Here is a 27454-nt window from a genome sequence, read left to right on the forward strand (position 1 = left end):
TTTGACTTAGAATATGCTGCATGTATCAAAGGTTATTTTACTGTCACTACATATTTTTTCCTTTTGTCAGCCTCCTTAGAGCAAATGCACAAAATATGGTGGCATATAAGGGCACCACAGGATTCAGGTTTTCTTCATCTAATGGTGTTTCTTTGATTACATATAATTACTACAACCTCCAAACTGAGATGTAATATTCTTATTGCATATGTACTGCAGATACAACTAGTAATTAATTTACTGTATACCACACTTTAATCAAAAAAAATTTTCCACAAAGCCCACAAACAGTAACCCATGTCAGCCAAATGCCCTCTGCACCTCAACGTTATATAACTGGAGAAAAGCAGAGGGAGTGGGGGCGCGGCGGGAGGGGAGAGAGAGAGAAAAGACAAATAGTAACAGCCTTAAGTTTATGTCACAGTTCAGAGTAACTGCACCTGTATTTCCACTTTATGGTCCACCAAGGGCACCCACTCTTAGGTTTCTAATCCCCCAGCAGCCACCTCTCTTTGGTGGAGACACAGGTTTCTCCCTTATTTGGGTTTTTCCTGGCTGCACAGTTCCCTGACTCCATTGTGAGTTCCCCAGCAAAATATGCTGCCTAAGCAGGCCTGCTTTGCTTTTTCCCTCAGAAGCGATAAATAGCATAATTGCCCACAATTATAAGGTACCACAACCTTCTGGCTAAACAAAACCAAACACCCTTGCCCCGCCCCTTCTCTGAGGCTCTGCCCTGTTCACTCCATCCAACATCCCTCCCTCACTTGCTCATTTTCACTGTGTGGTGTGGGTCCCTTTTCAACTGGGTGTTTGGTTGAAAACTAGACACCTAGCAACCTTATAACACAACTCTTTCTATGCAAATACATATTCTTGAGGTGAAAGCATTACATAGAAAACATTAAAACAATTAAGAAACCTGCAAGCATGCTAATAAGCTTACCAGAGATCACCCCAACTCCAAGGGGTCTGATAGGAGTCAGTCCTTCAAGCCCTAAACAGATGTTTTTTCTGCGGTTACAAGTTCATAATGCCTTTTTCTCAGAACAAGAACACTCCTTTGTACAGTTTGGGCCTCTTATATTGTCTGCATGTAACAGGTGATCCACAGACAAAGGTCCCCTCCTCAAGGCCAAGCTTCAAAAGGCTGAGTTCTTGCATAACCAAAGGTGGTACATTTGCATAAACCTTCTCCTAGAGATTTCCTGGGAAATCCACTTAACTTTAAAAGTTCACTCTTGTGAGGAACATTGTTTCAAATAGTCCTTTGGAACTCATAATACTTCTTGGGGTTTACCTTAGTCATGTCTCTCCTCCCAGAGAGGTTACATACAGTCCCACAATAATACATAAACATCTGCATTTTTAATACAATGAACTCCTAAGATACTTAATGCAATATGGTGTCCAGGATATTGCAGGAAATTGCCACATCTGTCTTAGTTATCACTATCTCTTGTTTCCCAGGGCATCTTGCTTTTCCGGGTATCATAGACTGCAAACGACTCAGGACAAGTGCTATCTTTGTTTATGCCACATAAAGAGCTAAGCGCAATGTAGGCACTTAGAGTACAATTTTAAAAAGTATCCAAGTAACTGAGGAATGCAAGTCTCATTCTTTTTCTGTAACCTAGGCACCTCAGATACTTAGGCATTTTTGAAAACCCCACACTTAGTAATTAACAGTGGCATAAGCAGGGCCACATGGAAACTCTAGATGTTTTGATGCAAGGTTAGGGTCACTTTCTTTCAGAAAATTTTAAAGAAAACTGGAGAAATTGCATTCAGAGGTTGTGTGAGGTAGCTCTTGGTTCCTTATTGTTTTTAATCAAGCAGTGTAAAACAAGAAAGAAAAACTAGTCCTTTAAATATCTTACCAAAAACACACGTAATTAACCCTGGGAAGCATTAGTAGCTGCGTTAGTGGGACTGTGGGCCTGTTGCTGGGCCATCTGTCCTACTGTGTCATCCCTGAACCCAGCCCTCATTTAATATAAAATGAAATAGAAATTGGAAATAGGAGAGAAGAAAGCAAAAGTGAGCCCAATCTTCTATAGATAACATCTGAAAGAAACGTTTAGGCCAGCCTGTGACTGCCTTTCTGTGGATGAGTGGGAAGGAGTGCAAGGAGCCATGCTCTTGCATATCCTCCTACCCCGCTGGTTAGGGCTAGTCAGAATTGCAGGCCCTGACCCATGCTTGCCCCACCACCACTAGCCCACAGAAGAGGCTGAGTGCAATGGGAAAGAATAGGCCGCACCATAAAGAGAGATTGAAGAGACTGGGACTGTTTGTTTCCTCTGAAATGTAAAGGAGGAAGGTAGGACATGCTAAAGGTTTAAAGAATAGTGAATGGGTACAGAGAAGGTGACTGGGAACTTCTATTCACTCTCTTCTAATACAAGACCAAGGGGGCATTCAATGAAACAAAACGGTGTCAAATGTAAAGCTTATGAAAGGAGATACTATTTCACACAATTAACCAGTGGAACCCACTGCCAAAAGATATCATTGAAACCAAGAGCTTAGCAGTATTTAGAAAAGGACTGTACACTCAGGTGGATAACAAGAGCATACAAAGTTATAACAGTAAGTAGTAAAAACCAACAAAACCCCAACAGCATCCTTTACACTCATGCTTTATGGCATATACCAACCTCTAACTAATAGGGGTTAAGAAGACAGTCTCTCTGTGAGCTGGTTATCCCATCAAACCATCTGCAGTGCTCTTCCACCTTACTCTGAAACAGCCAGTACAGACCGCCACTCTCAGAAAGGATACTGAATTGGATGGACCACTGGGTCTGATCCAGTCCAGCAATCTGTAAATTCCTGAATATAGAAGCACTTTCTACTTCTTTAAAGTTTTCTGTTTACTCTCTGCTGTCTCTATTTCATCTCATCTCCTCGGTTCATCTTATAATTTTCCTTTCTCTTTCTTCCCATTCCATCATCTTTTCTCTTATTTCTTTCAAGGAGTAGAAGGGAACTTTAGAAACCTTTGCATTCTGATGGACAGAACTTTTCAAATTGCCTGTTTATAGGTTTAGATTTTAAGGCCACATTATGATGCTTTACTTTGACCTCCTGCATAACACAGGCCATAATATTTCACCCAGTATTTCCTGCATCAAGCCCACATCTTGTGCTTGGACCAGAGCATATCTTTTAAGAAGACATCCAATCTTGATTTAAAGACTTCAAGTGATGGAGAATCCACTACATCCCTTAGCAAGTTGTTACAATGTTTAATTAACCTCACTGTTAAAAATTACACCTTATTTCTAGGTGAAATTTATATTGTTTAAGCTTCTAGGCATTGGATCATGTTATGCCTTTGTCTGCAGATTAAAGAGTGGTCTACTATCAGAAATCTTCTCCCCTTGTAGGTACTTACAGGCTCTGATCAACTCACCTCCTAACCTTCCCTTGGATAAATTAATACATTGAGCTTCTTAAGTTTCTTACTATAAGACAGGCATGAATGATTCTCATAGCTCTTTTCTAAATTCTTTCCAACATCCTTTTTAAAGTATGGATGCTAGAATTGGACACAGTATTCCAGTAATGGCTGTACCCAAAAGTAAGAATCTCTCTCTACTTCTACTTGATATTTCCCTACTTATACATCCAAGGATTGAATTGGCTTTTTTAGGCTACTCCATAACACTAGAAGCTCATGGTCAGCTGGTTATCCACCATGATCACTACTTCCAAAATACAGTACACGTCTTGTGTGTGAAATCTATATTCTTAATTCCTAGATGTATGACCTTACATTTTGCTGTATTAAAATGCACGTACTTACTAAGCTATCCAAAATGTTGCTGTAGAACTTACATGTCATTATTTATCACTCCATCAATTTGTGTGTCATCTGTAAAGATTTTTTCTTCTAGATCACTAATAAAGATATTGAACAACATCGGGCCAAGATCGGATGCATGTAGAACCCTTTTAGATGATGATTCCTTATTTACAATTGCTTTTTGAGATCCATGCCAGTTTTTATTCCACTGGAATTTATATAAATACATACATGTTGCCATATGATTATGTTAAAGAAGGCACGTGAAAGTCATGCCTTATATACTTGGAGCAAAAGGTGGTGAGGTTTGTGATGGTCTTTAGTTCCTGTGAGAGTTCATTCCAGTATCTTGGGCTAGCCCCTGAGAAAGCTCTGTCTCCTTCATGATTGTCCTACATATTTCCAAACATAGAACCAAAATATTTATCGAACACTTCTGTCTTTTCTGCATCATCATCGACAATTTTAACATCTCAACCTAGTAACAGATATCATTTAGTAGTAGTAATAATAGTAGTATTGCTTTTATGGGAACACCTAGGAACCCTGTCAGAAACCAGGATACCAGTCTAGTAAGCACTATATAAACATAATACAGTCTCTGCCCAGAGGAACTTGCAATTTAATTATAAATCAAAAGACAAAAAATAGATACAACAAATAGATGGCAGGGAGGGGGGGCCACAATGACAAAGCCCATAGGTAGGTACCTAGTGCACCAGAGGTATTTACAACAATCATTCCTATTCTTAATTCTACTGGCCACAGATTTGTCATTGATCTATTTAGCTTCCCTTATCAATTGTCTGCATTTCATATCTTCTAATTAAAAGTCATTGCTATCAACTTCCCCTTCTCCCCCATATTTAAAATTATATACTTGCTTTTTTTACTTCCTTTCATAAGCAGAATCTGTTTTTAATCTTATTTTTAATACCCATATCCCTTCTTGTAAGGTAATATTTGAGTATTTGCATTGTAAGTCTCTATAACTGTGTATCGCTAAATAGAAGACAAGCATTGACTAGTGTGAAATATTAGTCTTCAACAGGTGTTAGGTCCTGCCAGACAAAGAAGGCCTATTGACACCAGACAAACAATTGTGGAATAGCAGAAGACAAGATGGAGGGAAGGATAGCTCAGTGGTTTGAGCATTGGCCTGCTAAACCCAGAGTTGCGAGTTCAATCCTTGAGGGGGCCATTTGGGGATTGGTCCTGCTTTGAGCAGGGGTTTGGACTAGATGATCACCTGAGGTCCCTTCTAGCCCTCATAATCTATGATTCTAAGACTTCATTGATTGCTTTCCTTCCCCACATGAGGAGGAGAGTATAACTGAAGTTCCCTCCATTAGGTGAGTTTGCAATGCAAAGCTGAAGGGGGAAGGAAATAAACCCCCTAACAAGGAGGAATTGGCTCATTATGCTGCTTGGACTCTGAGGGGTAAAGATAACTGATCATAAGCAAAAGATCCCAGTGCTTAGCCTGTGTTAGTGCAAAAGACATATAGATAGGGCCTTACCAATTTCAGGGTCAGGATTTTAAAAGTTGTAAGTTTAATGATTTCAGCTATTTAAATCTGAAATTTTATGAAGTTGTGGGGGAGGGTCGCAAGGTTATTATAGGGGAGGTTTGCGGTACTGCTACCTTTACTTCTGTGCTGCTGCTGCTGGCAGTGGCATTGCCTTCAGAGCTGGGCAGCTGGAGAGTGGGGGCTGCTGGCCTGGAGCCCAGCTCTGAAGGCAGAGCTGTCACCAGCAGCAGTGGAGAAGTAAGGATGACATGGTACGGTATAGTCACCTTTACTTCTTCGCTGCTGGTGGAGTACTGCCTTCAGAGCTGGTTGTCCAGCCAACAGCTGCCACTCTCTGGCCACCCAGCTCTGAAGGCAGCACAGAAGTAAGGATGGCAATCCGGCAACCCCCTACAATAACCCTGTGACCCCCTCTACAACTCCTTTTTGGGTCAGAACCTCCATTTGAGAAACTGATCTCCCCCCTGAAATCTGAATAGTATAGGGTAAAAGCACACAAAGACCAGATTTCATGGTCCATGATGCATTTTTCATGGCCGTGAATTTGGTAGGACCCTCCATATAGAGCTTAGTTATCATAGAAGATTCTATTACTTTTTTAAACTTAACACTGGAACTCATTTGTGTTATATGTGAACCTGTTTTAACCTTGTGAATAGCTCTCTATTTCCTTTTCCATATAATAAATCTGTACATAATTTCCTATAGGATTGGCTACAAACATTGTCTTTGATGTGAGATCTAAAGTGCAGTTGACCTGAGGTAAGTGACTAGTCCTTTGGGACTGGGAGTAACCTGAATATTGCTGTGATATTTGGTGTAAGAGTATCTGTCTATCACAAAAATAGATCTATGTGCATGGCAAGAGATTGGAGTACCCAGGGAGACTGGCTGTAACTCCATGTTTAAGGCTATTCTAGTGCCTGTGGAGTTTACACTTGATAATTGGTTTGTGAAATCTAAATAGAACTCACAACCAGTTTGGGCTTTGTGCCCTGGTTCTTAACAGAGTGCCCTAAGGTTGGTATCCATGCTTTTGAGCCACTGCAGGACAGCTTGTACCAACACTTATGGCTAGCTTGTCTTGCATAAGCTAGTGTGATAAGACATGTTACACAAAGACTGGAAAATTTTAGTCCCAGCTGCAAGAACTGAATCCTTCTGGTGATATCGAGTACCTCTTTCACATAGCGGTCTTCTATTTTCCAGCAATTCAGGTTGCTGCTAGAACACTGGAAAAAGACTAGTCATGTTCCTCCATCATTCTACCTATGTTTGCAGTGTCAGCTGCAGTGAAGGATAACTGAGGAAAGTTTATGGCTGAGTAAAAATCTGGTGATAACTAACAGACGTTTTCTTGGGTGATGACCCAAATCAGTCAATTGACCACTTCCTGAAACTAAGTTCCAAATTAGCAAGGAAGTGTACATGAGTGTTTTAAAGATTGTCACAGACTTAGAGTGTGTGTGTGTGTGTGTGTGTGTGTGTGTCTTGTAACAGGATCCAATCAAGATTACTGAAAAGTAGCTTTTGAACTGAACAACTTACTATTGTTAACTAGGATTATAGAACACTGTACATGTCTACCCTAGTTAATAGTTTCATGTTGCCTGTTAAGTTCTAGGTATATAGAGACATAAAGTAAGACGAAGTGTGCAAGCTTTTTGAACTGCATTCAGTCGGTCATAAATGTAAGAGTTTATTTTAGGTAGTTAGGAGTATTAGTCAGATCCAGGGGCAAATATCATTCCTTGAGAAATAGGTTAAAAGGATTGACTACTATAGATCTATTGGGAATGAGACTTTGGTGAATTAGAATGTAATTGACCAAAAAATCGTTTTTTTATGATCTAGCTTTGATTGGGTTTCCTCTGTTGCATTAGCAAAACTGGAGTTGATAAGCAATTGGCACAAGTGAGCGCTGTTCTGAGGGACTCAGTTAAATACTCTAACCAAGGTCACCTTTCCAAGATAGCAATTAAGTATGTGTTCTTTTTTGTTGTGGTTGTGTTTGACTCTGAAAATCTAAGTGGTTGTATCAACCAATTTTTCAATTTACATAGCCAAATCATAGTCCAATATCATTTTTACCTTCTTATATCCTATTTATTATTTGTTATTGTTAAGAATATTTAACGAACTCTATTAAACTAATCTGAACTATGAAGTCCTTTTTTTTAAGTTAAGCAATCAAAATAATAAAAAAAACTAAGAAAGGTGATAGGCGTAATCAGTTAAACAGCTGCTTAACCAAGGTTTGTTTTATACTCTGCCTTTCTTACACAGAATGAGGCATCACCTCATTCTAACAAGATTAATTTTCCAGACATGCATAAGATAGCTATTTCTATAACAATGCAGAAGTTATCACCAGGGATTTCCTTACACTCTCCCTGAATTTCCCCAACACCCTCCCCAATTTTGTAAACTAGTTACATGCAGTGTTGCCAATTTAGTGATTGTTTGGAAATCTGAATTGAAATTGAAACATGAATACACACTTTAAAAGCATATAAAGTATGATAAAATACGTGTTTCTGAAAAAATATAATAAATTTGAAAAGTATGAACATAGACTAGCTTCCTTATACATCTGTTGTTTTTATGACAATGTCAGTGCATTCATTTTGGTGATGGTAGCCAACTTCATAATTTCAAATTATGATTTGTAAGCAAGTCTAAATGAGCTCTCCCTGACAGCTAGTGATGAGCTGGAGGCTGAGGGAAAAGGCTCCAGGACCAGATTGTATTTACATTCACACCTAATCTACCTAGGTATCCAGCAAATAGAGCTGTGTTGCCCAAGTGATAGATTTTGGCTGGGGTTGGGTTACAAATCACTTGAATGTGTGGGTGGGAGGGAATGAAATGTCATTATTCTTATTGTACGAGTAAAGGGCGGTAGAACTGTACTTAGCCTGTGCTGATTGAGGGTATCAAGAGAGAGGGTGCAGGGAGAGCTGTTTTGCTTGATGGTCTGCCTGAGTCACAAGTAGTATCTGACCTGCCCCTCTTCACTGTTTAAAGACAGAGCTGATTAGGCTCCATAGAGAGTCTTTTGTTTGTTAAGTGACCACTACAGCTGAAATCACTGATAATCAGGTCTAAGTGCTTAGACCTGCTGTGGGACAGTGTTTCTGTGGAAGAGATGGCCCAGCCTGCACTAGTAGTGAGGTTCCCCCACGAGAGCTCAGCTGAAATCATGAGAGCTGGGTGGACCTCAAGAGACCAACCTGCAGAGGTCACAGTGGCAGGTGACAGCAGAAGGTGATGACACAGGGCCATTGGCAACAGAGCGATGGAGTGAATAATGGCACAATGAACAACGGTGGTCAGAGTGGATAGTGAGCAGCTGGAGGAACAAGCAGGTGCCTTTTTGCCCCCCACCTGGGAGGTGAACTCATGTGAAAGCACCTCTGAACTCTGAATCTCCACTGACCAAGGACAACCCCGGTGAGTGTTAGGAATGCTGGAGACACAACACAGTTCATGCGAGCAAACATGGCTGTGGCATCATACTTTCTATTTAAGCAAGAGATACCACATACTACAAACTGGAGGCCAATGTTAAGTGCATTGTCACATGTTTATCTTGAAGTTGAACACTGGTCCCGAACAAGACCAGCAAATGCTCACTATCTTACTGCAAGAAACTCAACTGACTGGCTAGAAGCATGTGGTGAAACAGTGAAAGACTTAACAGTTGAAAAAGTGAAAAACTTTCTTACCACATTCAAAAAATTTGCATACATGGCTGATGAATGCACCGATGCAAATAGCCATCAAGTATTAAGTCATTGTGTATGTTATCTTGATGTCAGTGGTAGGCCAGTATCATAACCTAGTCCCAGATTGGGACCTTAGCATCCAAAATATGGGGGTTAGCATGAAAACCTCCAAGCTTAGTTACCAGCTTGGACCTGGTAAAGCTGCCACCACCCAAAAAATTAGAGTGTTTTGGGGCACTCTGGTCCCCCCAAACCTTCCCTGGGGACCCCAAGACCCAAATCCCTTGAGTCTCACAACAAAGGGAAATAAACCTTTTCCTTCCCCCCCTCCAGGTGTTCCTGGAGAGACACACAGAAGCAAGCTCCGTGAATCTAAACAGAGGGACTCCACCCTCCCCGTTTCCAGCCTTGGAAAACAGAAGTACCGAGAGCTAATCTCTCTCTCCCCCTCACCCAGAGGGAATGCAAAGTCAGGCTAGTAAATCTAACACACACAGATTTCCCCCTGACTTCTTCCTCCCACCAATTCCCTGGTGAGCACAGACTCAATTCCCTGGAGTTCCCCACTAAAGAAAAACTCCAACAGGTCTTAAAAAGAAAGCTTTATATAAAAAGAAAGAAAAATACATAAAAATGGTCTCTCTGTATCAAGGTGACAAATACAGGGTCATTTGCTTAAAAGAAATATGAATAAACAGCCATATTTAAAAAGAATACAATTTAAAACATTCCAGCAACTATACCCAGGTAAATACAAAAGAAAACAATAGAAACCTTACTGCCTTACTATATTTGTACTTACAACTTTGAAGCAGAAGATTAGAAAGCAGGAAACAGAAATCCTCTCATAGCCGAGAGAGAGACAGACAGAAGACCCCAGAACAAAAGACTCACACCAACTTCCCTCCACCCAGATCTGAAAAAGTCTGGTTTCCTGATTGGTCCTCTGGTCAGGTGTTTCAGGTACTTCTTTCCAGGTGTAAGAGACATTAACCCTTAGCTATCTGTTTATGACATGTCCCCCAAATTGCAGACTGGGGAAGCTCACTGGCGGCGATTTCCTTCTAGAACTTTAAAATAAACAGATTAATACAACCCATGCACCTTTACATATACCACTAAGTATATAACTAACAGACTTGTACATTTTAAGAACACTTTTTAACTACTGGATTCTGGGAAACTCTCACGGGAGAGTGCATCAGCTACTGACCAGTGACTTTCTCTCTCAGACAGTTTCTTACTGAGAAACACGACAGGATGGAAGTTGTGATCTGTTGCTTCCTGCATGAGAACTGCTCCTATACCACGCTCAGATGCATCCATGGTTACTAGGAATGGCTTGTCAAAATCCGGGGCCCTGAGCACAGGGTCAGACATGAGCGTTGCCTTAAGTTGGGTAAAGGCCTCTTGACACTCATCAGTACACTTAACTGCATTTGGCTGGGTCTTTTTGGTCAGGTCGGTCAGTGGGGCAGCGATTTGGCTGTAGTATGGTACAAATCGCCTGTAGTACCCGGCCAAGCCTAAGAAGGATTGGATCTGTTTCTTTGACCTTGGGACAGGCCACTTTTGGATAGCATCCACCTTGGCCTGTAGGGAGTTTATGGTTCCTCGACCCACCTGGTGCCCCAGGTAAGTCACTCTGTTTTGGCCTATTTGACACCTTTTGGCCTTAACAGTTAGTGCGGCCTGCCTGATGCGCTCAAAGACCTTTTTCAGGTGTAGTAGGTGTTCGGGCCAGGAGTCTGAAAAAATGGCCACATCATCGAGGTAGGCAACTGCATATTCTCCCAGTCCTGCTAGTAGACCATCTACCAGCCTCTGGAAGGTGGCGGGTGCATTTCGAAGGCCGAAAGGAAGGACATTAAATTCATACACCCCCTCATGGGTGACGAATGCTGACCTCTCCTTGGCAGGTTCATCTAGCGGTACTTGCCAGTACCCCTTGGTTAAGTCTACTGTAGAGATGAACTGGGCACGTCCCAACTTCTCCAATAGCTCATCGGTGCGTGGCATTGGATAGTTGTCCGGACGAGTTACCGCATTTAGCTTACGGTAGTCCACGCAAAAGCGTATTTCCCCATCTGGTTTGGGTACCAGAACCACTGGAGATGCCCATGCACTGGTAGATGGGTGGATTATACCCATCTGTAGCATGTTCTGGATCTCCTGTTCTGTAGCAGCTTGGGCATGAGGAGACACCCGGTAGTGTGGGGTTCTGATTGGGTGAGCATTACCTGTGTCAATGGAGTGGTATGCCCGTTCAGTCCATCCTGGGGTGGCTGAGAACAATGGGGTGAAGCTAGTGCACAGCTCCTTGATTTGTCGTCGCTGCAGACGTTCCAGGGTGGTTGAGAGGTTCACCTCTTCCACGCCACCGTCTTTTTCCCCGTCATAGTAGACACCGTCAGGCCACTCAGCATCATCTCCCTGGACTGTAAACTGACAAACCTGTAAGTCTCTGGAATAGAAAGGCTTGAGAGAATTAACATGGTACACTCTAGGCTTTAGTGAGGAATTGGGAAATGCTATGAGGTAGTTTACAGTTCCCAGGAGCTCCTGGACCGTGAATGGCCCTTCCCATGATGCTTCCATTTTATGGGCCTGCTGCGCCTTCAAGACCATAACCTGGTCTCCTACCTTGAAGGAACGTTCTCTGGCATGTCTGTCATACCAGGCCTTTTGCTCTTCCTGAGCATCCTTGAGGTTTTCTTTAGTAAGGGCTAAAGAGTGTCGGAGGGTGTTTTGTAGGTTGCTTACAAAGTCCAGAATGTTAGTTCCTGGAGAAGGCGTAAACCCCTCCCATTGCTGCTTCACCAACTGTAATGGCCCCTTAACCTCGTGACCATACACAAGTTCAAACAGTGAAAACCCTAAACTGGGATGTGGTACAGCCCTGTAGGCAAACAGCAACTGCTGCAACACTAGGTCCCAATTATTGGAGTATTCGTTGACGAATTTACGTATCATGGCCCCCAAAGTTCCATTAAACCTTTCCACCAGGCCATTGGTTTGATGGTGGTACGGGGTGGCAAACCAAGTGGTTCACCCCATGCGTTTCCCACAGTTTTTGCATGGTCCCTGCCAGGAAATTAGATCCTGAATCTGTAAGGATGTCGGAGGGCCAACCTACCCTGGCAAAAATGTCTGTTAGGGCCAGGCACACAGTGTTAGCCCTGGTGTTGCCTAGAGCTACTGCTTCCGGCCATTGGGTAGCAAAGTCCACGAAAGTCAGTACGTACTGCTTTCCTCTGGGCATCTTTTTTGGGAAAGGACCCAGAATATCCACAGCTACTCGCTGAAATGGGACCTGATTTATGGGGAGTGGCTGGAGAGGGGCCTTGACCTGGTCTTGGGGTTTTCCCACTCTTTGGCATACCTCACAAGACCGGACATACTTGGCAACGTCCTTGCCCATCCTCTCCCAGTGGAAGGACTTCCTCAACCGGTCCTTGGTTCTGTTCACCCCAGCATGGCCACTGGGATGATCATGGGCTAAGCTTAAGAGCTTCCCCCGGTACTTAGTTGGAACCACCAACTGTTTTTGCGGCTGCCATTCTTCCCGGTGTCCACCAGAAAGAATCTCCTTGTATAAAAGTCCTTGGTGTATAACAAACCGGGATCGATTAGAAGAGCTGAGAGGCGGTGGGGTGCTCCGTGCCGCCGCCCACGCTTTCTGAAGGCTGTCATCTGCTTCCTGCTCAGTCTGGATCTGTTCCCTTGAGGCTGAGGTCACCAGTTCTTCCTCAGACTGGGGACTTGGGCTTGGTCCCTCTGGAAGCGATGTAGGTGATGGGGTTGTTTCCGCTGCTGGTGAACCGCTCTCCGCTGGTGCACCTGAGGGTATTTCAGGCTCTAGCTGAGCCTTTTGGGTATGGCTGTCTGTTGCTTCTGCCAGTTTTGGCTCGCTGGCGCTCTCTGGCATTGAGTTTGAAGATGTGGTTGCAATTGCTGGTGCTGGTTGCTGTTCCAGTTCCGGGCCTGGGACTGGAGGTGTTGTGGCTGTTTCAGTGGTTGGCATGGTATCTGGGTCCACTACCTCTGTCTGGGTCTCTGGTAACACAGACGGGGCATCTGTGGATGGCTCAGGAACAGGAATGGGTCTGGAAGCTTGCCTGGTTTGGCTACGTGTAACCATTCCCACTCTCTTGGCTTGCTTCACCTGGTTGGCCAAGTCTTCCCCCAGTAGCATGGGGATAGGATAATTGTCATAGACTGCAAAAGTCCACATTCCTGACCAGCCTTTGTACTGGACAGGCAGTTCAGCTGTAGGCAAGTCTACAGCTTGTGACATGAAGGGGTAAATTGTCACTTTGGCCTTTGGGTTGATGAATTTGGGGTCTACGAAGGATTGGTGGATAGCTGACACCTGTGCTCCTGTGTCTCTCCACGCAGTAACCTTCTTTCCGCCCACTCTCAAATTTTCCCTTCGCTCCAAGAGTATTTGAGAGGCATCTGGGCCTGGGGATCTTGTGGGTGATGGTGGTGTAATGAACTGCACTCGGATGGCATTCTTTGGACAGTTGACCTTGATATGTCCCAGTTCATTACACTTAAAGCATCTTCCATCTGATGGGTCACTGGGTCGAGGTGAGTTACTGGAGACTGGTGAGGTGGAAGAATAGGGCGTCTGTGGCTTTACTTGGGTTGTATGTGGGGTCTTTGGCTGTCCTCGGTTGTAGGGTTTATGGTCGGTGTGCCCTCTGGGATATTCGTTCCCCTTGACAGTAGCTTTCTTGCTTTCTGCCACTTCCATCCATCTGGCTCCAATCTCCCCTGCCTCAGCAAGCTTTTTGGGTTTTCCATCTTGTATGTACCGTGTTATGTCCTCAGGAACACCATCCAAGAACTGCTCCATTTGTATGAGGAGGTGCAGTTCTTCCAAGGATTTAACATTGTGTCCTGATATCCAGGCCTCATAATTTTTCCCAACGTAGTAGGCGTCTTTGGGAAATGACACATCTGGTTTCCACTTTTGGGTTCTGAAATGCCGACGGGCATGATCCGGGGTTATCCCCATTCTGTATCTGGCCTTAGTTTGAAAAAGTTTATAGTCGTTCATTTGCTGCTTAGGCATTTCAGCTCCCACCTCTGCTGAAGGTCCACTGAGCTGTGGCCTCAATTCTACCATGTACTGGTCTTCAGGGATGCTGTACCCCAGACAGGCTCTTTCAAAATTTTCCAAGAAGGCCTTAGTGTCATCACCTGCCTCGTAAGTGGGAAATTTCCTGTGATGTGGAATCATAATTGGCGAAGGGTTGTTAGGATTGGCTGGCGCATGCAGCCCAGCTTGCGCTAAGTCCAGTTCATGTTTTCTCTGTTTTTCCTTCTCTTCACTTTCTTTTTGTTGTTTTTCCATTTCTCGGCGGTGGGCCACCTCTTCTTCTTCTTGTTTTCTTCTGTGGGCCACCTCTTCTTCTTCTTGTTTCCTTCTGTGGGCAACCTCTTCTTCTTCTTGTTTCCTTCTGTGGGCTGCCTCGTTGGCTGCTTGTTCACTTTTGTAGGCTGCCAGTTTGATGCTTTCTTCCTTTTCTTTCAGCTCCAGTTGTCGCCTGTGTTCAGCTTCTTTGATTTGTTCTTCTGCCTCCCTTTTTTCCTTGGAAGTCATGGTTCCTGTTTTCTTGTGTTGGGGTGCCCTCCAGTGTCTATTGTCTGAACTGCAGGCTCTGTTGCCTCCTGGGGTCTGCCTAGCAACAGTGCCTTTTTCCCTGTCTTCCTCTAGCTAATCTTTTCAATGTAAAGTAAACCAGAAAAACCACTTTATTTGCATGTGTATAGTGCTAGTAATGACTCTCAATGGGAGTGCTATTGTCACAAAAGACCCTTAATAGTCCCTTAATGGTTCCTTGCTTAATATGCAAGCCAAAAACTGCCAGAGAGAGCAGAAAAAAAAATTCTCTCTGGTTCCCTTTTAAAACCAAACTGTTTCTCTCTGCTTAAAAGCCCCAGCAGAGAAAAAAAAATATAATATTCCTACTGGCTTCTGTATTCTATCTATCCCACCACTGCACACCATATCATAACCTAGTCCCAGATTTGGACCTTAGCATCCAAAATATGGGGGTTAGCATGAAAACCTCCAAGCTTAGTTACCAGCTTGGACCTGGTAAAGCTGCCACCACCCAAAAAATTAGAGTGTTTTGGGGCACTCTGGTCCCCCCAAACCTTCCCTGGGGACCCCAAGACCCAAATCCCTTGAGTCTCACAACAAAGGGAAATAAACCTTTTCCTTCCCCCCTCCAGGTGTTCCTGGAGAGACACACAGAAGCAAGCTCCGTGAATCTAAACAGAGGGATTCCACCCTCCCCGTTTCCAGCCTTGGAAAACAGAAGTACCGAGAGCTAATCTCTCTTTCCCCCTCACCCAGAGGGAATGCAAAGTCAGGCTAGTAAATCTAACACACACAGATTTCCCCCTGACTTCTTCCTCCCACCAATTCCCTGGTGAGCACAGACTCAATTCCCTGGAGTTCCCCACTAAAGAAAAACTCCAATAGGTCTTAAAAAGAAAGCTTTATATAAAAAGAAAGAAAAATACATAAAAATGGTCTCTCTGTATCAAGGTGACAAATACATGGTCATTTGCTTAAAAGAAATATGAATAAACAGCCTTATTTAAAAAGAATACAATTTAAAACATTCCAGCAACTATACCCAGGTAAATACAAAAGAAAACAATAGAAACCTTACTGCCTTACTATATTTGTACTTACAACTTGGAAACAGAAGATTAGAAAGCAGGAAACAGAAATCCTCTCATAGCCGAGAGAGAGACCGACGGAAGATCCCAGAACAAAAGACTCACACACAAACTTCCCTCCACCCAGATCTGAAAAAGTCTGGTTTCCTGATTGGTCCTCTGGTCAGGTGTTTCAGGTACTTCTTTCCAGGTGTAAGAGACATTAACCCTTAGCTATCTGTTTATGACAGCCAGTAGATGCATTTTTAGGTGTTCAAGTTATAAAAGACACATTGGCTGCATCTGTGACAACCCCCATCTCAGGGTATGTCTACACTACCTGTTGGATCAGCAGGTAGCGATCAATCTATTGAGTATCAATTTATTGCGTGTAGTGTAGATGCGATAAATCAATCCCTGATCACTCTCCCGTCAACTGCTGATCTCCAGCTCAGCGAGAGGCAGAAGCAAAGTCAATGAGGGAACAGCAGAAATCGACCCCACGCTGTGAGGATGCGAGATAAGTCAAACTAAGATACGTCAACTTCAGCTACACTATTCTCGTAGCTGAAGTTGTGTATCTTAAGTCGATTCCCCCCCCCAGTGTAGACCAGGCCTCAGAAGAGTTAAATGCTTGTCAATTGGACCTCAAACAGATGGCTGCTTATGCATTTGATGGAGCTGCAAACTTCTCTGGAAGACATGGTGGAATACAAGCTTTGCTCAGAGAAAAGTGTAACTCTAATCTCTCCTGTTCAAACTGCAGAGGCCATCTACTCCAACTAGCGTTAGTACAAGCTGAAGACTCTTCAAAAGACATTAAAAAAGCTAAGAATATAATGAAGACATTAAATGCATTTTTCAGCAAGAGTCCAACAAGACTGAATATCTTGTGTGGCAAACTCAGGACACTTAGCTACCAGGAGAGGGGTAGTAATTAGTCCCAGAAGGCTTAACCATGGAGGAATAAGGTTCAGCTGGAACAGGGGTTAGCAGGGAGCTAGTTAGTTTCAGCTGGCCCCAATGGCTGGAGACCTTTTTAAACCCTCCCTGGCAGGGAAGCAGAGGGGAGATTGCACTCTCCCCAGAAGGAGAGGAAAACAGAACAAGGGCCTGGCTGAGAAGGGATCAGCCAGACCCTGCGCGACTGTGAAGGGCTTTTGCTTTGCCCAAGCCTGTGTCTCCAAGGCTAAGAAGGACTGAGCTAGCAGAGGAGAAGCAGATACTTTGCAACACGTGGTGTCAGGGGTGAGATGTACTAATGAGTGAGGCTTGGTGGCAAGCCATCACAGGGCAAGGTAAAAAAAAAAAAAAAAAAGGAGAAAAAAAATTTTGGGGGGGGAAAAATGGAGGATGTACTGAAGGCGTTGATGCAGGCCACCGCGGCTCAACAAGAGGCTACCTGAGTACAGGTGGCGGCCCAGTGAGAGTCCGTACGGGTACAACAGAAGACCAACCAGCTGATGATGAGCCAGGCGGTCCAAGATTGAGCCACCCTGACCAAGGTAGTGAACCAGTTGAAGGCCCTGACCACGATGACGCACGAGGCCCAGGGGACCCGGCCGCTACGGGCAAGCAACTACTTACAGAAGATGACAACAAATGACGACATAGAGGCGTATCTCCTCGCGTTCGAGAGGACGGCACTGCGGGAGGCCCGGCCCCAAGACCAGTGGGCAGGTCTGCTGGCTCCATTCCTGTGTGGGGAGGCCCAGAAACCTACTTCGACATGACCGCAGAAGCAGCTATGGATTACCCTCAGCTGAAGGCGGAAATCCTGGCGAGGGCAGGCGTGACGCCAGCCATAAGGGCCTAGCGCTTCCACGAGTGGAAGTACCGGGAGGACAAACCACCGAGGTCCCAGCTATTTGATTTGATACACCTTGCATGGAAGTGGCTCCACCCCGAGGCCCGTGGGCCGGAGAAGGTAGTAGAAACCCTGGTATTGGACAGGTACATGAGAGGGTTGCCGCCGGACATACGGGAGTGGGTCCGCTAAAATGATCCCTCCTCTTATGACGATCTAGTTGCTCTCGTGGAGAGGCACTTAGCAGCCCAAGAACCTTCTCAGACCACCGGGGGAGGAAGGTGCCAGTATCGGAGACCAGCCTCTGCGCCGAGGCACCGGCTTGCCCTAGCTCCAGGCCGGAAAATGGAGGGGAGGCAGGAGGCGGAAGAGCCGCCGGCAGTCCCGGAGAGACTGGAGGACTGGGGAAGAAAGGCTCAGGGGATAAATCCCAGCAGCCCGAAAAATAGGGGGCTGCCCCGAGGGGGGTACCGCTGTTATGCCTGTGGTGAATTAGGGCATATTGCTGCCCAAGGCCCTAATCTAGGAGAGCCCATGCAGTGTGAACTGGGAGATATAGGGGGACCATGTGAGCTAATAGGTCTAGTCGGGGTTGCGATGGTCCCCCATAGGTACACTAGGCCCGTTAAGCTGAATGGTATAGAGACCACAGCATTAATAGACTCGGGAAGTGCAGTCACACTGGTCTCAGGGAAGCTGGTCAGGCCGGGCCAACTATCCCAGGCCAAGCGCTCGGGAATATCCTGTGTACATCGGGATATCAGCTATTACCTGACTGTCCCCGTACGCATAGAAGTTCTTGGGAACCCCGCTGAGTTGACAGTGGGAGTCGTTCCGAAACTCCCTTATCCTGTCCTTATTGGACGACACTTCCCGGGGTTTGATGGCCTACTCCCCGGGGACGAGGGAGAAGGAAAGAAGGACCCTGGGACCCAAAGGGTGGCCCAGATCAAGGACCCTCTCCCCGCCTTCCACGAGTTTAGCCAGGATATGTTCTTCCCACTGGGGAAGTCCAGGAAGACTCGGAGGGAATGGAGGGCCGATAAAAGGAGGGGGACGAGGATCCTGACCCGGTACCTGATGCCTACACTGGCAGGGGAAAGAGGGGACTCAGCTGACAGCGGGACGGGGTCGGCCAACTACAACCCAATTGTTAGACCGGGTTCCCAGGCGCTGTCCCTGAGGGGGAGACGGAGGTAGAACCCCCCAAAATAGGGCCAATAGGGATGGCACGCGGGACTTTTGGTCAGGATCAGGCCAATGATCCCATATACCACAACATTTTTAAGGAAGTAGTTGAGGTAAATGGGGTCCCAGTGGAGGGGAGAACTAAGGGCCCAGGGCCGTATTATATGATTAAAAAAGATCTGCTGTATAGAGTAGTCCGCGTCCAAGAGCAAGTCATCGAACAACTCTTGGTCCCCCGGAAGCATCAAAAAGTGGTAATGGATCTGGCCCACAGTCATCTATTTGGGGCCCACCTAGGGATGGATAAGACCCTCGATCGGATTCTACAGAGGTTTTTTTGGCCTGGTATTTATGCGGCCGTCCGGTGATATTGTTCCTTCTGTCCGGAGTGCCAAATACATGGGCCCCGACCATACTTAAGGGCCCCTCTGGTACCTCTGCCAATTATTGAGGTTCCATTCAAGCAAATAGCTATGGACATAGTGGGGCCATCGGAGAAGTCGGCCCGGGGCCATCAGTACATCCTGGTAGTACTAGATTATGCCACCCGATACCCCGAGGCCATCACCCTACGGAATGCCATGTCCAAGACCATAGCCAAAGAGTTAGTCCAGATATTCTCCAGAGTAGGGATACCTAAGGAGATCCTGATGGAGCAAGGGACCCCCTTTGTTTCTAAACTGATGACGGACTTGGGTACCATGCTCCACATACAGACCCTCAGAACGTCGGTCTACCATCCCCAGACCGATGGCTTCGTTGAACGTTTTAATAGGACGTTGAAGAGCCTGTTATGGAAGGTGATTAGCCGCGACGGGAAAGACTGGGATGCCCTGCTACCTTATGTATTGTTTGCTGTACGGGAAGTTCCTCAGGCTTCCACCGGATTCTCCCCCTTTGAGCTGTTATATGGTCCTCACCCCAGGGGCATACTGGACCTGGCTAAAGAAGACTGGGAAGAACAGCCAAACCTGGGGAGAAACATTGTGGAACATCTGCTGCAAATGAAAGACCGAATAGCCCGAGTCACCTCCCTTGTGTGTGAACACATGGAGAAGGCCCAAGGGACGCAATGGACGTACTAAAATAGTCAAGCACGGTCCCGGAAGTTCCAGGTGGGGGACTGGGGGTGATGGTGCTCATACCCACGGTGGAGAGCAAGCTTACCCTGGTCACGGACCATGCCCCATTGCAGTGGATGCACCAAAACAAGGACAAAAATGCGAGAGTAACGAGATGGTTCCTATCGCTTCAACCTTTCCACTTCACGGTGCGACACAGGTCGGGAACCCAACATGGCAATGCAGATGGCCTGTCGAGGGTGCACTGCTTTCCGACCCAAGTAGCCCAACCCCGTAGTGTTGAGCGGGGGGTGGGGGGGATATGTGGCAAACTCAGGACACTTAGCTACCAGGAGAGGGGTAGTAATTAGTCCCAGAAGGCTTAACTGTGGAGGAATAAGGTTCAGCTGGAACAGGGGTTACCAGGGAGGTAATTAGTTTCAGCTGGCCCCAGTGGCTGGAGACCTTTTTAAACCCTCCCTGGCAGGGAAGCAGGGGGGAGAAGAGAAGTAGAGTAGCTGCCAGCGAGTAGGGGCAGCTGAACTCTGAAACTTTTCTTGCAAGGCAGATTGCACTCTCCCCAGAAGGAGAGGAAAACAGAACTAGGGCCCGGCTGAGAAGGGATCAGCCAGATGGCAGGGGCCCTATGAGGTAATCGAAGCCGTAGGAGAAGTTGACTATAAGGTCCGGCAGCCAGGTCGCCGGAAGCAGGAGCAGATTTACCATATAAATCTGCTGAAACCTTGGCGGGATAGAGAAGCTCTGGTAGCTGCGCTGGGGGCACCATCCCCTAAAGGCGATCAGCCCAACCTGGTAGGAATATCCCCGGAGCTGACCCCGGAACAACGATCCGAAGTGGTCAGCCTGATCAAACGCAACCAAGATGTGTTCTCGGAAAAGCCAGGCAGGACTACTGAGGTTCACCATCACATCTTCACAGAACCTGGAGTCAAGCCATACCGGATCCCGGAGGCAAAGAGAGAAGAGATTACGAAAGAGGTCAGGAAGATGCTGGCCTTAGGAGTCATTGAAGAGTCTCATAGTCAATGGTCCAGTCCCGTGGTTTTAGTGCCTAAGCCAGACGGCAGTATGAGGTTCTGCATTGACTTCCGCAAGCTAAACGAGGTGTCCCGATTTGACGCCTACCCTTTACCCAGGACAGATGAGCTGATTGACAGACTGGGAAAAGCCCGTTTCATGTCTACCCTTGATCTTACTAAGGGCTATTGGCAGATCCCCCTAGCTAAAGCCGACAAGGAGAAGACGGCCTTTGCAACCCCAGAAGGACTATATCAGTACACTGTTCTTCCCTTTGGGTTGCATGGGGCCCCCGCTACCTTCCAGTGGCTGATGGACAAACTGTTACGGTCCCATGGGGAGTACGCTGCTGCCTATCTTGATGATGTCTTCATATATAGCCCCGACTGGGAGACGCACCTAAGAAAGGTAGAGGCAGTCTTGGATACCCTGAGAAAGGCCGGACTGACTGCAAATCCCTCCAAATGTTCGATCAGGTTAGCTGAGGCCAAATACCTTGGATATATAGTGGGGAGGGGCGTGGGGAGGCCCCAACTCAACAAGCTAGACGCCATACAGAAGTGGCCCTGACCACTCCGGACAAAACAGGTCCGAGCATTCCTGGGACTCGTGGGGTACTATAGACGTTTCATTCCCCACTTCTCCACCAGGGCATGCCCATTAACGGACCTGACCAGGGCTCGGGGCCCAGACATAGTAAAATGGTCTGCTGCAGCCGAAGCCACTTTTGTAGATCTGCAAACAGCCCTCTGCACAGACCCCGTACTGATAGCCCCAGACTGGAGGGAGGAGTTTATCCTACAAACAGATGCCTCTGAAGTAGGGCTGGGGGCAGTGCTTTCACAAATGGTTGGAGATGATGAACACCCCATCCTCTTCCTCAGTAGAAAGCTCCTGCCTAGGGAACGGAAGTACGCCATAGTGGAAAAGGAATGCTTGGCAGTAAAATGGGCCGTTGAAAGCCTCCGCTACTATCTACTGGGACGGAGGTTTACCCTGGTCACGGACCATGCCCCATTGCAGTGGATGCACCAAAACAAGGACAAAAATGCGAGAGTAACGAGATGGTTCCTATCGCTTCAACCTTTCCACTTCACGGTGCGACACAGGTCGGGAACCCAACATGGCAATGCAGATGGCCTGTCGAGGGTGCACTGCTTTCCGACCCAAGTAGCCCAACCCCGTAGTGTTGAGCGGGGGGTGGGGGGGATATGTGGCAAACTCAGGACACTTAGCTACCAGGAGAGGGGTAGTAATTAGTCCCAGAAGGCTTAACCGTGGAGGAATAAGGTTCAGCTGGAACAGGGGTTACCAGGGAGGTAATTAGTTTCAGCTGGCCCCAGTGGCTGGAGACCTTTTTAAACCCTCCCTGGCAGGGAAGCAGGGGGGAGAAGAGAAGTAGAGTAGCTGCCAGCGAGTAGGGGCAGCTGAACTCTGAAACTTTTCTTGCAAGGCAGATTGCACTCTCCCCAGAAGGAGAGGAAAACAGAACTAGGGCCCGGCTGAGAAGGGATCAGCCAGACCCTGCGTGACTGTGAAGGGCTTTTGCTTTGCCCAAGCCTGTGTCTCCAAGGCTAAGAAGGACTGAGCTAGCAGAGGAGAGGCAGGTACTTTGCCACACTTGGAAAATATAGACAATACACTGGGACTGAAGTTCAAATTAGTCCAAACTGGGAAAACCCTCTGGCTTTCTCATGAGCAATTCTTGGCTGTTGTCTTAAAATTATTCCAGCCATTATTACTGGCTTTGGAAAGTATCTACCAAGATGGAATGGATTTAAGTAGTGAAACTGGTGGATTACTTTTGCTACTACGTTCAGAGAAGACTATTGCCATTCTCTCTCTTGTAACTCACAGACTCATAGACTCTAGGACTGGAAGGGACCTCGAGAGGTCATCGAGTCCAGTCCCCTGCCCTCATGGCAGGACCAAATACTGTCTATACCATCCCTAATAGACAACTAACTCTACTGTTGAAACCACTTGGGTCATTAAACAATGCCATCCAGGCACCTGTTACAACAGTAGTAAATCTTTGTCCAGCAATAGAAGCTACATTTGGATCAATCAGAGAGCTATCCATTGAAAATGTACTGGAAGAAGCAAAGACTTCAGTCCAGAAGTTGACTAATGAAGTTGACTCACTCCTTAAGTGAAGAAGACAAGAAGTGTTTGTTGAGACAACTGAAAAAGTACACAGACTTGATTCTTAAAAATCTACAACAGCAACTACTAGATTCTACTCAACCGTTACGTAGCTTTTACAGATCCCTGTCCTGTAAAACACTGACAGTTGAGTGGAGTGAGGCAATGGGGCTACCATGTGCTCAGGATAGAATAGAGAATTTGAACACAGAGTGTGGAATATCATACAATGAATGAATGACGATCTGACTTCAACTTCTTTTTTATTATCACTAGTGGCTTGACCAATCTTTATGCTGTTTCCTGCGATGAAAGAAATAGGAATTCATCTCTTGCTACTTCCAGTCACAAAAGCTACTGTTGAGCATTCTTTTTCATCATTGAATAGAATTTTGTGGTCTGAAAGAAGTCACCTTCTGCCTGATCATGTGAATGAACTGATGAGCCTATCAACTGAAGGAATGGAAGTACTGGATGCACAAGAAGCCACCAAAGATGAAAGCACTGCATTCAAGAAGTTTATTAACAGAGTTGTGCAAAATTATAACAAGAAACCAAGAAGAATGTAGATGTCGTGCTTCATAGAAGGCTTGAGTAGCCAACTTTAATTTGTGTGATGATTTTAAAACATGAATTAAATCTAATAAAATGGTCATGAAACATTTTTCAGTTTTTACTATGGTACCACAGCCCACCTTCACCCTTACAGTCTCACCCCTCATCAGCCCTGACACCCTCTATAAATTCAAACACCACCCCCCATTTCAATTCCTGGGGAAAACACGGGTTACCACTATTTTATTTATCTAGGTTGTGCTCCAACAAAGCACCTAAGCATATGCTTAAGTGCTTTGCTAGACAGAACCTTTTTATTTACCAACTTATCTAAAGTACTCATCATGGTAGTTCAAGTACATTCCCACACTGACGAATCTTTCCTCACAGCATGCATGTGAAGTGGAGAATTATTCTTCTCTTTTTACACACGGGAAACTGAGACAGAGAGATAAAGGGCCTGATCCAACACCCACTGAAATCAATGAAAAGGCTCCCACTGACTTCAGTGGACATTGGACCAGGCCTTAAGGCAGCTGCAACAGTGGCTGTAGAGCAGCTCCAGTGTAGCTTAAGAGAAGATGGGTCCCACCCACAAAAGTGCCAGGATCTGTCCCAGCAAAGATTAGATCGAAACTGTCAGCTAAAATGGGAGCCAGCATTTAGTTTTTTAAACTTTCACAAAGACTAAGACTAATAGAAATGTTTTCATATTTCTTTTTAAAATTGCAGCCAAAACAATTGTTAAACAAACATCATTCTGCTGTGTCTGCAACCAAAACCCTGCAGCGCTAGGACCTGAAAGAGAAATCAACTTCAATGTAAAATGCAAAATGTAAAACCAGCATAAAGAGCCAAAAGTATGTTGGATTTTATATCTCTCATCTTAATAATGTAAGATGTTAATTGTTAACTAGATAAGGCAATGTGTTGATTTGAAATATGTAGGTTCAAAAAACCCAAAAAATAACAAACAAAACACCACTTATCTGTGCCTGTTTATAATAAGCTTGAAAAGTACTCCAATTTGGTGGCAAAGTTCCCAACATTAGGGCAAATTTTTCTTTAACTTCCAGAGTTGGAAGACATTTAGGCCTGGTCTACACTGGGGGTGGCGGGGGAGGATCCACCTAAGATATGCAACTTCAGCTATGAGAATAGTGTAGCTGAAGTCGACGTATCTTAGTTCAACTTACCTTGCGTCCTCACAGCATGAGGTCGATTGCTGTAGATCCCCCGTCGACTTTGCTTCCACCTCTCGCCAAGCTGGAGTTCAGCGGTCTACGGGAGAGCAATCAGGGATCAATTTATCATGTCTACACTACACGTGATAAAATCGATCCCCAATAGATTGATCGCTACATGCTGATCCGGGTAAACATTTGCCTACAATCACTATAGACTAGGAAGTAACTGCAGTATTACATATATTGTCATGTAACTTGGCCAATATCTACCTTTTAATGGCAATCACTGTAGATTTGCAATTACTTAGTTTTTGCACTCACTTTTGTATAAACCAATGTAGATTTTGAAAGGAGATGCAAGCTTAAAATTAGGTGGTACAAGTGGAGGAGTTGGTTTGATAATTTGGCCTACTATGAATTATCAAGGAGATCCACTGGGTTTGTTTCATAAAAAATATGATAAAAAAGCAACATCTTACTGGCTCAAGAAAAGTTTTTCAATATGTAAGAAGAACCCAACTTTGATTAATGGATTTAAATAGCGTTCAAGTTAATACAGGAGCTCAGATTTTGTTTTGCTGAATAAAAAAACCCAAAAAACCCAAGGTAAAAAGTGGTAAAAGCTGTATCTCATTCAACTGTGGGCCAAATCTCTGAATTCAATGTCAGTTTTGCTTGAGTAAGACAAAATGTAATTAACAGGTTGTTCTGCAGAGACACATGCACCAATGTAAATGGGAAAAAAGAAAAAAAGTCAGTGCTATCCCAGTATCCCCAGGAGTTTTTTTTCTCATTTCCTTTTTGGCCTCATGAGTTTAATTTAATTATGTTTTCCAGTATATATGAAAATGCCAGTTCCCGATCAAGAGCAGTTTGCTGTTCATATTTTGAAAAAAAACCCATCTCTTTACCAAAACATCTTAAAAAAATATTATGACTCTTGGAAGAAGTAGCTGTCTTTTATGGATTAACTGCTGCAATTTTATTACATTCTTTAAAAGAAGGTAAATTATTATAATCTTGTAAATGAGAATTGTGGATTGACAGACTCACTGTCTGACAGCAAAGGTGTCACTTAACCTTTTGTGAGTCAGTTTGGGCTGAGGCCAACCTCTCTGTGTGTGCACCATGTACCCACAAAATCTGTGCTTGAATCTGAATACTTGCACCTCTAGCTACCCAATTTGTGTCTAATTAATATTTTTAGTTAGTCCTCACAACATGTCTATGAAGTAGGTAAGTAATAATTACCCACATTTTACAGCTAGGACAATTGACTCTCAGACATGCTAAAAGGCTAGAACTTTCTAAAGAGATGCCTAATATTGGGTACCTCAAATTTGGATGCCTGACAAAAATGTTTGTAGGGGCAGATTTCAAAGGAGCTGAGCAGGGCTGTCCTTAGGACTTATGGTCCCCTAGGCGGGATTGTTAAACTGGTGCCCCTGTGCCTGTCTTGCTCTTAGCAACACAAACATAAGCTTACACTACTGGAAAACTTGCCACATGCATGTTATTAAAACCAGTTTAACTTAATGAAGCACACTGTAATGCTGATGGACTAGCACTAAAGAAGTAGCAATATAGAAAAAATTCTGATTTGACAGAATGATGCAAATAATATAATTTTTTTAATTTGTCAACATTTTATTGGAAATTTATATGAAGAGGTATTGAAACAAGGATTAGTTTTTAATTAAAAGTAATCTTTCTGGCTTTCTTGGCTGCAAAATCAGTAATAATGTCATCGTATGACAAAGAGATGTCTTGTTTGATTGCAAGAATAGCAAGACCAGTCAAGTGTTCCTGACTCCTTGTAGAGTGGAGATAGTTTTTAATGAGCTTTAGTTTTGAGAAACTCCGTTCTCCTGGTGCTACTGTTACAGGAATTGTCAGTAGAATATGAGTGGCAATGTACACATTAGGATATATGTCAACAAGTTTGCTGGTATGAGTAAACTGTACAGTGTCCATCATCGATTTTGCATGTGGCAACATTGATGACAGTGTACTCAATTATTCATACAGTTCAAGTCCATTTAAATCAAAACGATCGCCGTGCTGCAGGAGGCTCTCTAGGTCAGGGGTCCCCAATGCAGTGCCCGAGGGTGCCATGGCACTCACAGGGGCCTCTCAGTGCACCTGCGTACTGGCCGGCGGACGACCATCCGCCGAAATGCCACTGAAATTTGGCGGCATTTCAGCGGTGACACCTCTGGATGATGCCGCTTGCCGCCGATAAGCAGTGTCATCCAGAGGCATCGCCGCTGAAATGCCGCTGAATTTTGGCAGCATTTCGGCAGATGCTCGTCCACCGCCATGGTCCTTCATCTGGTGACCGCCAGACAAAAAAGACTGGGGACCACTGCTCTAGGTTCTTGCACTTTGTCATTAGTTGCTCTTGTTTTCCTATTTCGTTGAATTTAGTCCTGCTCAGCCCACCTATCAGCTGAGTGAATGGAACCCCAGGCCGACAGCGAGTTGAGTGGCTCAGCCAGGGTCTCAGCCGCCGGCCTGCTCAGCCTGCTGCCAGCGTGGGGTTCCTTGGGGTTCCCCAGGCCAGCAGTGAGTGATGAGTGGGGCCGGTGGCCGGGACCCCGGGTGGCAATGGGGCAGCAGCCGGAACCCCAGAGCAGTGGTGGGCTGAGCCGCTCAGCCCACCGCTGAATGCCATCAAAAATCAGCTTGCGTGCCACCTTTGGCACATGTGCCGTAGTTTGC

General features: G+C 45.2%; 1 protein-coding gene across 1 annotated transcript in view; it reads right to left on the reverse strand.

Moving 5' to 3' along the window:
- SV2C (synaptic vesicle glycoprotein 2C) overlaps window positions 1–27454 on the reverse strand; it is a 245395-nt gene that overhangs the window by 184810 nt on the left and 33131 nt on the right. The window lies entirely within an intron of this gene.

This window comes from Gopherus flavomarginatus, chromosome 3 (genome assembly GCF_025201925.1).
Source record: "Gopherus flavomarginatus isolate rGopFla2 chromosome 3, rGopFla2.mat.asm, whole genome shotgun sequence".
Lineage (NCBI taxonomy): Eukaryota > Metazoa > Chordata > Testudines > Testudinidae > Gopherus > Gopherus flavomarginatus.